Genomic DNA, 10,169 nt, shown 5'->3' with positions numbered 1-10,169 from the left:
TACATGCCTCCACATGTTCATAGCAGCATTGTTTACAGTAGCTAAGGAATGGATACAAACTAAGTGTTCCTCAACGGATGAATGGAAAAAGAAATTGTGGTAATCCAGGCCCCATTACCATGACTTTTCATCCATTCATCCATTGTGGTACACTTAAGCCATTGTAAACAATGCTGACACATTGACACGGACACCACAGCGGTGTGGTGATGGCCAGATGGAAAGGGGGTGGGGGGGCAGGAGGAGGTGGGTAGAGGGGGAATAAGTAGGGAGAAAGAGAGACTTTGCTTGGGGCAATGGGCACACACTGCCGTGTGCAGATGATGTGTTATCAAGCTGTACACTGTACGGTTTTGTGAACCAATGTCGCCCCAATACATTCAATAAAAAAGATACGGAAAAATAAATAAGTAAAGTAAAACAATAAATAAAAACAAAAATTTAATTTCCTTCTAAGGAAATAAGTTGTGGTATAAATATACAAATAAATATTATTCAACCATAAAAAAAAAAGGAACTCTTACCATCTGTGATAGCATGGATGGACCTTGAAGGCATTATGCTAAGTGAAAGAAGTCAAATACAAATACTTTAGTACAAAGATTCTGGATTACACAATATCTACACTTGTCTGGATGAATTACATTACAAGTATAGTACTTAATGTTTATTCAAAAGCAACCAAAAATTCATTGGCTAGACAAAAATATTTTTGTGTTATTTTAAATCATTAAAATTTATTATGGTAAATAAACAGATTTCTAAAATGACTCAGATATTATACGCTCACTTTTCTAATACATAACCATATCTAAACAAGAACAAAAATTTTATTAACCAAAGTCACCCCAATAAATTTAATAATAAAAATTTGTATTAAATGCCATTAACTTACATGTGATATTTTTAACTTCTTGCAGAATTTTTCCACCTCAGGAGTTCGAAAATGAAACAACACATTGGATATCCACTCAATTTCTGAAGAGTAAGGAACCCCTTAGAGGATAGATAGGCCATGTGCAAATAAAACCCAACTGTTAAAAGTTTCTTGCCATCGTTTCTTATCTTTTTTATACTTTCAGCTTTTCCTTTCCCTTCCCCCTGCGACTACCAAGCAAACGTCCATTTCCAATATCTAACTTCATTAACTCAGCAGGGGAGGTAAATACTTGTTATCTTCAAAATCCAGCATAACATTTGGTTCCTGATTTATGGCATGCATCTTCATCAACTGTTCAGTGAAATGCACAGAAGGATGGTTACAAATTGCTTCTAGAAAATTTTCAGTGCTTTTGAGTTACTGGCTAAATCTTAAGAAATTGCACCAAAGCATTGGCATATAAATAATGAATTTTATTTGAAATGCATAGTTTGATTATATGTTAATTCCTTAAAATAAACTAAGAATTGCTGAATGATTTCTGTAAACCAAGGAGCAAAGTGGAATGATCCCAAGATCTGGGTTCTCCCTTCCTTTCTTCCTTTCTTTGTTCTCTTCCTTATTTCCTCCTTCCTTTCATATGTGGAATCTAACGAACAAAATAAACTGACAAACAAAATAGGAGAAGTGGCACGGACACATGGGACAGACTCACAGCTGTCAGAGGGGAGGGGACGGGGTGATGGGAGAGATTAGCCAAAGAACAGAAATGCATATACGCAAAGCCCATGGCCACAGACAATATGATGAGGGCGGGGGGTGGGGGGGAAGCTGGGTGGAGGGGAGCAAAGCGGGGGAATGGAGGACATCTGTAATAGTGTCAACAATAAAAATAATAATAAAATAAAACAAATAATAAATAAAATAAAAGGTACTTATTTCAAGCCCTGAGCAGTTAGTTAGCTCAGTTTAAGGTTAGAGTGTTGTCCTGACACACCAGGCTGTGGGTTCAATCTCTGGTCAGGGCACATACATAAAACAACCAATGAATCTTTAAACAGGTGCAACAACAAACTGCTTGTTTCTTCCTCTCTCTTTCTCTCTCTCCTTCCTCTCTCTCTCTCAAAATCAATTAATAAAAAAAAATATATGTATTTCACACCAACGCTGTGTTAAGCAGCAGTTAGTGACTAAGGTACAGAGATGAATCCCTGGAGGTCAGACTGGTAGAAGAGACAATGACCAAAAAAAAATCACTTATTACCCAATGTGATCAATACACTAATAAAAAATGTATAGAAGACAGTAGGAAATTTCAAAGAACAATTAAGCAAACCTAAGAGAATTATAATCATGGTGGAGAAAGAAGGCCACAGAAAATGAGGCGATGCCTACGCTGTCGTGAAAGGTTAGTAGGAGTTAGCTTTACCAAGGGAGGTTGTGTGAGAAATGCTCACAATAAAAACCGGGACACAGGAGTTGAGCAGTAAAGCGAGGCCTTTATTCACGAGTCTGCAGAGCCGGGCGCACCGTCAGTCAGGAGAATGTGCACACCAAGTAGCCAAAGATGGCTGGTTTTAGAGTCTTAGCTTCCCCACCCTGAAATTGTCACTGTGAAGTGAAATTGACTAGCTTCCTCACAGTAAAGTGAGAGCGATCAGCTCCCCCTCCCTAACGCAACTAGTTCCCCCTCCCCTCTGCTCCTTCCTCGTTTCGCCATGACTGGATACTCCGGAGTTACAATCTAACGCGTTCATCTAAATGCCCCTATTGTGATTTGTGAATATGCCAACGCTGTCAGCTCCCTTCTCAGAGACCCTTTAATTACACCTGCCCTTTGTTACTAATGACTTTGCTACTGGTTTGGGAGTCACTATGTCCTTGTTTCCTACAGTTGTAACAGTTTTGAAACAGGAAGCAAAAAGCCCCGAAGTGAAAAACAAGTGGAGTGTGCAGGGAACTTCAAGGAGTGCAAAGGTGAGGAAGAGAACAGTGTACAGAGTGAGGCTGAGGAGGTAGTCCGACACTGTCATGGAGGGGCTGAAATGCCTTCTTTAGACTAAATCTTATTGGTTATGGGAATATATTGAAGGGTTGTAAGTAATCATGATCAGATGGCTGTGAAGAGAATGGATTTCAACAAAATAAGATGAGAGGCAGGGCAACCAGTTAGGGGCACAGATGAGGAGTCCTGTCGCTGGAGCGGTGAGGACTGAGAGGAAAGGCTTACCTAAGCAACTTCTAGGACACTCATGAGATGGCACAGATGGGAGGAAGAAGATTTTAGGATTGAAAAGATGTTAGCGCTATTCATGAGGTAGGTCTCTAACAGGTCAACAGGTCAATAAGCAGGCTGGGTGGGGTAACAGAATAAGAGCTAGAAAAATAGGCACTGATAGGCGCCATAGCAAACCCCTGACCGCCAGAGTCAGCTGGGCCATTAACACTACCTAGTCATGTGACCACAGAATAGGTCACTTTCTAACACCCCATACTGATTATCTGGCATCTTTCCCTGAGCTTTGACCCATCCCCAGTCTCAAACCTCCATTCTGTGGAGATCTCACCTTGCCATTTACTCTTGGGATGGAAGCTCCCAGCCCTCTAAATGGTGCTGCATTCACCCTCTTATTTCACGGTTCTCATCCTTGAGGCATACCTCTTCAGGGGAAAGGCTAAGGGAGTAAACCCCGACAGAAAATCCGGAGCCGGAGTCCCTAAGGCGGTTTGACGTTGTAGTCAACACCGGCAACTCCTGCGGCGCACCTGAAGCCAAGCTGCATTGACTCCGTCTTTCCCTTGGACCCTTCAGCTGCGAAGAGAGGGGGGGTCTGCTGCATGGGCAACAGCAGACCCTCCATATCACCCTGCCCAGGCTCTGTAGCTTCAGCTTCACTGGAGAGGACACTCCAGCGTCATCGCAAGATGTCGATTCAACACGGGAGGAGACAGATACCGTGTCACTCCCGAGTCGGACTGCACAGCCATTCTCGGCGGTGCAGATGGACACTTAAGAAGCTACACCATCGTCTCTCGAGACGGACGGCTGCCGATGAGTGTGTGTCTGGAGAAATTTATCATTTTATTCTAGATTTTTCAATGTACTGGATATAATTGTTTGGAGTAGTGTCTTATGATCCCTTGTTAACTTCTCTTTCATTTCTTATTTTTATTTACTTGGGCCCTCTCTCTTTTTTCTTGATATTTCTGGCTAAAGGTCTATTGATTTTGTTCACTGTTTATAAGAACCCGCTTTTAGTTTCAGTGATCTTTTTAAATTTTTTTATTGTCTCTATTTCATTTATTTCCTCTCTGCTCTTTATTTCCTTCCTTCTATTAACTTTGGGCTTTGTTTTATTTTTCTAGGGCTTTTTTTTTTTTTTTAAGGTATAGATAGTTTATCTGAAACTTTTCTTCTTTCTGGTAACATTATGACATTCTCTCCTAGAACTGTTCTTTCTCTGTCTCATAGATTTTTTAGAAGAAACACCCGTTGAGAGAAAATAAGAAGGGATCTTCAAAAGCCTGAGAAGGTCTGATTTGGAATGAAGGAGAAAGGGAAGAGAAGTTGGAAGTGTCTTGGACTGCTGTGCAATCTAAGGAAGGTTCAGCAAAGCCATTAGGAAGTCCTCCATTAGAGGAGTGAGTCCCATGACTCTCAGAAATGAACTCACAATAATATCCTTCTCTCTGGCATAAGCTGTGAGCAGCCTGGGGTAAGCATAGCTTCCAGGCAAATGCAAGGATGAATTTCCAAGCACAGTAGCTTGGGCCCTTGGTTAGAGGTATCTGGAGCACATTCATGTGGCTTCCATAGAGGGGTTTTGTTTTTTACTTTCTAAACATGCAATGTATATTTTCGCTGCTAAGGTGGAGCCAGAAGAGAGAGAGAGAAGGTGGATATACCCGGCTGATGAAGCGGGGAGGTCCAGGTCCAGGCCAGGGCAGATGGGTTCAGAGAACAGGTAAGCGCTGCTGTTGGACGGGATGTCGGCGGCGTTGGCGGCAGCCGTCCGTCTCGAGAGACGATGGTGTAGCTTCTTAAGAGTCTATCTGCACCGCCGAGAATGGCTGTGCAGTCCGACTCGGGAGTGACACGGTATCTGTCTCCTCCCATGTTGAATCGACATCTTGCGATGACGCTGGAGTGTCCTCTCCAGTGAAGCTGAAGCTACAGAGCCTGGGCAGGGTGATATGGAGGGTCTGCTGTTGCCCATGCAGCAGACCCCCCCTCTCTTCACAGCTGAAGGGTCCAAGGGAAAGACGGAGTCAATACAGCTTGGCTTCAGGTGCGCCGCAGGAGTTGCCGGTGTTGACTACAACGTCAAACCGCCTTAGGGACTCCGGCTCCGGATTTTCTGTCGGGGTTTACTCCCTTAGCCTTTCCCCTGAAGAGGTATGCCGCAAGGCAGCGGAGGTTTTTTGGAGTCAGAGTTTTCCTTCTCTGATGTGCCCTGACTGGAAGATCGAACCAGCGACACTTAGCTCGACGCTCAATCCACTGAGCCAAACCAGCCAGGGGGAAGGATGTCCACTATTACCACTCTTATTCAACATAGATTAGGAAGTCCTAGCCGCAGCAATTAAGCACAAAAAAAGAAATGAAAGCATCCAAATTGAAAAGGAAAAATTTAATTGTCATTATGTGCAGGTGACATGATACTATATATACAGAGAACCCTAAAGTTTCCACCAAAAACTATTTAACTAATAAATGAATTCAGTAAAGTAACAAGATATAAATAAAATAACTTTTCAGAAGTCTATATCATTGCTTTTTCTTAATCCTCAGCCAGGGATATGTTTTTATGGATTTTAGAGAGAGATGAAAGGAGAGAGAAAAAGAGAAACGTCAATGTTAGAGAGAAACACTGATCAGTTCCTCCTGTATGCACCCCAACTGGTGATCAAACCCACAACCTAGTTATGTGCCCTGACCTTTCAGTGTACGAGACAATACTCCAACCAACTGAGTAACCCAGCCAGGGTAGTACCATTTCTAAATACTAATAATGAGCTATCAGAAACAGTATTGAAGAAAACAACCCCATTTACAACTGCACACAAAATATTAAAATATTTAGGAATAAATTTAACCAAGGAGGTAAGTGACCTGTACTCTGAAAACTACCAGACACTGTTGAAAGAAATTAAAAACAACACAAATATGGCCATTTGATTTTTACAAAGGTGGAAAATCTGTTTGGAGAAAGGACAGCCTTTTAAACAAATGCCAGAACCTCTGGTCATCTATATGCATAAAAATGAACCGCGACCTAAATCTCACACTTTATAAAAAGACTAACTCAAAATAGTTCATAGATGTAAATATAAAGCATTAAGCAATAAAAACATTCAGAAAAAAATCACAAAAGAGAAAACATTAGGGAGCTGAAAATAGGCGCATAATTCTTAGAATCCATACCAAAGAACAATCCATATAAGAAAACAATAGATAAATTGGATTTCATCAAAATGGAAACTTTTGCTCTGCTAAAGCCACCATAAAAGAAAAAAAAAAAGAGCAGGGGACGATGGGTAGAAAATATGTACAAATCACATATCTGATAAAGAACTTGTATCTACAAGTTGTATTTTAAAAAGTCTGAAACTGAACAATAAGGAAACAACCACAGTAAAAAAAGGTGAACACACGTCACCAAAGAGGTTATGGCAAATGAAAACGTGAAAGGATGTTTAATACAATTAGCTATCAAACAAATGCGGATTAACAGCATGATGAGATATCACCACACATGTATTAGACCAGCTAAAGTACCAAAAAGTGGCAAGGATACTGAGAAACTGATTAGAGGGTTCAAGTGATGACACCTGACCTCCTTTATAAAGTTCCCATCAGTTTTATATCTAATATCTCACCCACCGATCTCTGCCAGACTTCATTATAAAATTGTGATTTCTGTGATTATTTCTATATTTTCTGCAGGACTTAGTTGCACTTCTTGTGAAAAGAAGAACTTGTACTCATCAAACTAGGGTTTGTACAGGAAAAGGAGAATAAAATACTGAGTTCTCTTCTTTTCATTAGTAATTGTCAGAGTAAGGAGATGGTCTTATTGACTTCAAATGGTACCCAATGTTTGGGATCATGGAGGGGGGGTGGTCTTTCTCTATTTCCTTCTTTCAGTATTCTTAATAAACTTGGTCTTTTTTTATATATACTTACTGTGTTTCAATCACTTGCAGTTATTTTTTTTTGATGCTCTATGTACTTTTGACATGATCCTATTAGTCTGATTGCTTCCTTGCTCACTGACCCAACCATAAATCACAGTCTCATCTTATTTATTTCCTGTGTCAATCCAAAATTAGCTATTCCCCCGCAAGAAGTCCTGGTACTTTTTATGTAGGATAATATTTAAAGAACTTCTGTGCATCATTTTGTATTGTTTATTACAAACTAATTTTTTAAAAATTGTACTCTCAATGTTAAATTGTATTATACTGTTATTTAAACATAGCTATGTATAAATAACTGCCTTACGCTTATAGTGTTATCAATCATAAAACCAAAACAATAAAAAACAGAGCTAATAGATGAACAGCATTAATTTTGTTATGCATTATACTGTTTTGCTAGAACTAAATTACAGTTCCCAACATGAACGTGACTCCACGATGGCATATTGAGTGCAGCTTGTCTTATTACACACGATGGGATGACTCACTTCCCCCACCACTTTATTCTAACTACTAGGAAATCTTATTATGTCCAAACACCTGGTATAGGAGCATGTAATTTACAAAGTCTGCCTCCGTTTCAAATCAACCCAAAACAATTAAAGTGGTACTAGCTGGTGTCAGTGTGCTTCTGTTCATTCATTTTAGATTATTTCCTTGGGATATGGTCAGGTTCCTATTAAAGTAAGAAGGCTAAGAGTTTTCATAGAAGGGGTTGAGGTTTAAAGGGAACAGAGTTCACAACAAACTGTGCAAAATACTATTAGCCCAGATTCCCGAGGTAAGTAGTGGGAGTGAAGCGAGCAAGCTGCAAATCAAAGCAACGAGGCAAGATACAAAATACAAAGAGTTTATGGCACCTAATTAATATTATTGATCTTGAGGCTAATACGAAACTGCAAAAACCCCGAAGCATGGATATAAAAAACACTATTTAAAAATAATAGCACGAACAGCCATCATTTTTTTTTGTTTTTAAAAGGAAGTGTCATATTTTTTAAATTTAATTGTGTTTGTTTGCGAACAGCCATCCTCAATGCAGCACTCAGTGTTCCCCCTTAAGTCAGTATTGACCGCATGTTCTTCTACATTGTTGCCGAAGTGAAATTGCCATAAGCTTCCTTTTGTCCTTGCCTGGGTGCCAACCTTGCCTTCTAACGTGCACTGACGGAAATGTGTGAGCATTTTGTTTTGTTAGGCAAGTGATCTCTGTGGTGGCGTAGACTCTACCCTAGAAAAGATGTATCAAGTGGGGTAAAGAGAGACTTGAAGTAGAGAAATGAGTCAGGAAGCTGTGTTGCACAGTTGGATTTGTTGTGGGCCTCAGCTGAAATGAAATTGGAGTGAGGAGGCTTGGTTTGAGACATTTTTCTCATTGGGCGACTTCTGATTTCAGGATCTGATGAGCAAATGTTCACAGAGAAACTAGTTCGGGAGGTGGTGTAGTGATTCAGGTACAAAGGGATGTGAATCTGAACCAGGTAATCAATCACATTAAGGATGGAGGGAAAAAAGGAAAGGAATTCCACAGGTATTAAGGAAGTCGAATTCTCAAGACATTTTGATGGATCAGATGTTGGAGAAAGAGAGGAGCTAGGATAATCGTTAGGTTTTAAGAATTATCTACTACAACGTACCATTCACAAAGGCAATTGATATATAACCCCCACATCTCTGACTTTCTTCCATCCATATCCTGTTGGAACTGTCACTGGTACAAGACCTTTCAGGTAGTACTTGCCAGAGTATGCAACACAGAAACATGTCATGTATGTTCATGACATGAAATATGCTCATAAAAATACCTTTCTTCATCTAAGAGGGGAAACAAAAGTGTAAATATCTAACACACGGGTTGTCAAAGTACTTCCCACAGGCGAAACCTGCATGGCCATCTCTTTTTGTTAGTGTTGTTTATATTTTATTTTTTGCCCTTTTTTCATGGTTGTGATGAAGAATGGCTTTAATGTTTTTAATATTTTAAAATATTCTATTTATTTATCTATTTATTTATTTTCAGAGAGAGGGGAAGGGAGGGAGAAAGACAGGGAGAGAAACAGCCACGTGTGGTTGCCTCTCATGCACCCCCAACTGAGGACCTGGCCCGCAACCCAGGCATGTGCCCTGACTGGGAATCGAACTGGCAAGCCTTTTGGTTTGCAGGCCGGAGCTCAGTCCGCTGAGCCACACCAGCCAGGGAAGATTTTTATGTTTTTAAATACTCGGAAAATATTCCGATAAGAATTTTGCATGGCATGGTAAAAATCGCACAAAACTCCAATGTCAGTGTCCCTAGATAAAGTTGAGGTGGACACACAACGCTCATCCGTGTACAGATGGCCGCTTTTGTGGTATGATTGCAGGCTGGGTTAGAGACCCTGCAGTCGTCAGAGACGAAGACTTACTACGTGGCCGTGTACGGAGACAGCCCGAGGAACCTTGGTTTACTATGAGCAGGGTACTGTGGGGCTTGCACATCGCGTGTGTGTTTTTCTCAGAAGCCTCAGTGGTGTATTAGGTTAAGCGACCTGGAGAGATTGTGTAGCTAATTGAGAAGAACAACATGCTTCATTTGTAAAATAGTGAAATTATTTCGGAAAAGGTAGTGGGTTACTTCGTTCTTAAAGGAGCCTATTCCTTTTCCGGCTTAAACACTGCGATTTGTTTCAAATCCTCATAGTAGTAAAGCTCAATTTTCAGAATACAATATAAGGGTCTTTGCAAATCCACCCTTTCAGTCAAGATTTCATCAGTTTTTCCCCGCCAGTCAGCAATGAATTTCCCACCGTCCTCCCGTTTTGTTTAGACACTAATTCAAAGTGATATATTCAATAGGTATTTAGCGTTCTCTTCATGTAGGTCCCTTGTCCAGCTTTCCCTTGTATGCGTTCCCTCCGTGTACTTTGTGCACCGAATTGTCTACCATTACGGGATACACAAGGAATGGAGAAAGAGGGAGGAAGAACTGCAAAGCACACATAGCTTTACCTCTTCTCATTCCTGTCTGCCTAAACGGTCCAATCCTGGAGGGCAGGGCCGATTTTGAAGAACCATAGTCCAGCATGCATTAGAGGCTCAGCGAGCAGGC

The sequence above is a fragment of the Furipterus horrens genome, unplaced genomic scaffold, assembly GCF_987537825.1.
Source record: "Furipterus horrens unplaced genomic scaffold, mFurHor1.1.pri manual_scaffold_17, whole genome shotgun sequence".
Taxonomy (NCBI): domain Eukaryota; kingdom Metazoa; phylum Chordata; class Mammalia; order Chiroptera; family Furipteridae; genus Furipterus; species Furipterus horrens.
This window is presented reverse-complemented; position numbering follows the sequence as displayed.